This window comes from Trichinella spiralis (assembly GCF_000181795.1).
Source record: "Trichinella spiralis strain ISS 195 chromosome Unknown Scfld6309, whole genome shotgun sequence".
Classification (NCBI taxonomy): Eukaryota; Metazoa; Nematoda; class Enoplea; order Trichinellida; family Trichinellidae; genus Trichinella; species Trichinella spiralis.
The window spans coordinates 4,727-6,278 of NW_003533248.1; positions in this window are offsets into that span (position 1 = coordinate 4,727).

Genomic DNA, 1,552 nt, shown 5'->3' on the forward strand with positions numbered 1-1,552 from the left:
ATGCGTATTTAATTAATTAAATTTTTTTTCTCCCTTGACTAAAATATTGTCATATACTGTTAAAAGCATTTTGCTAAAAAAAATGGAAAGGATCATCCGTAAAAATTGAAATTCTATTATACTAATAAAATGTTCTTCCACTGATCAAAATCTACAAGCAAAATATGCTTGAAAAACAACACTACCTGGAATTTCATATTCTTTATCCACGTTAAAGTAAATTAAAAAAATTTTTTTTTCTTCAACTAATGCAACATTGACAATAAATGAAAAAAATAACAAATCGAGAAAAAAATTATATATAACAACAATAAGCCAAACTTCTGCTGCTTGTTTTGAATGTTGGAACAAAATATACGATTTGTCTTGTGCAAAGAATATGCAAATGATGTTTCAAACTGTTCTTTCACAACACTAAGTAAAAAAAATAAATAAAAGATCAAAAAAAAAGAATAGTCGATAGATGAACTGTAAGCACAAGGAAAAAGCACAACAAATAATGAAGAAAAAGTTGGGCACGCCCATGTTGTGAGAAATTATTTCTCTCTACAACAACTTACTACTATATCATAAATATAAAATGCATGCCAATCGATCAAACCACGCCCAATTACAATATCCACAATTCGTAAATTAAAACATAAAATTTAGTCAGCATTACACAATAACAAAAATATAAATATCAGCAACAAAAAAAGATTGGTCAAAAACAACTGCTTCTCTTCATCAGATGCAGATAAAAATAAAATCTACTTATCAAAATGATGAAAGAAAGACAGACAACAAACAAAATTCAGCAGTACGGCCGGGTAGAAACATATATATATATATATATATATATATGCTAAGAACAAAGTTGAAATCTCTTCTGATAGCACGTGTGAATTTAGAAGAGCATGCTTGTGCTTCAAAGGCGCCGCCTTGGCTAATGAAACTTCAAAGGTGCTCGTTTAATTGCAGGCAATAATTTTGACGAGTCGACTTTTGCAAATTCAAAAGATTTATTCTTCAAAGAAATAATAGCTGCTGCGGTGGCTAACTTCTACTAGCATCATAATAATTACCCAAAAAATGATTAAATTAAGCATAAATTGTTGAACAAGCGCAACAATCAAAATTTCCAACTTTCAAAAATCGAGCAAAATAAAATTATTACTATTCATAATTGTTTTCAAATAAAATATACAATTTTAAAAAAGAGTGAAAGCCTGAAAAAATAGCAATAAATTTTCTGAAGAATAAAATATAAATAAGTAATAAGAGAAATAAATCAACTTGCAAATAATAATCTAGTGATAAAAGTTGTAAATGATGATGGAAGCTTAAAAAGAAAAATAAAAATTATCATTCTATTTAAAATTTAATTGTGTAAAATATTGTTCACGTTTATTCATCTTGTATGTCCGTGGCTTCGTGTACACTACTGCTAATATTAATGCACAATGCACATATCCAAAAAAAATACATGAAACAAACCTTCAAAAGAAATGTATTCCAATTAGCAGAATTGTACCTGACATTTTCAATTGAAACTGTTAAATTTCACAAGAGA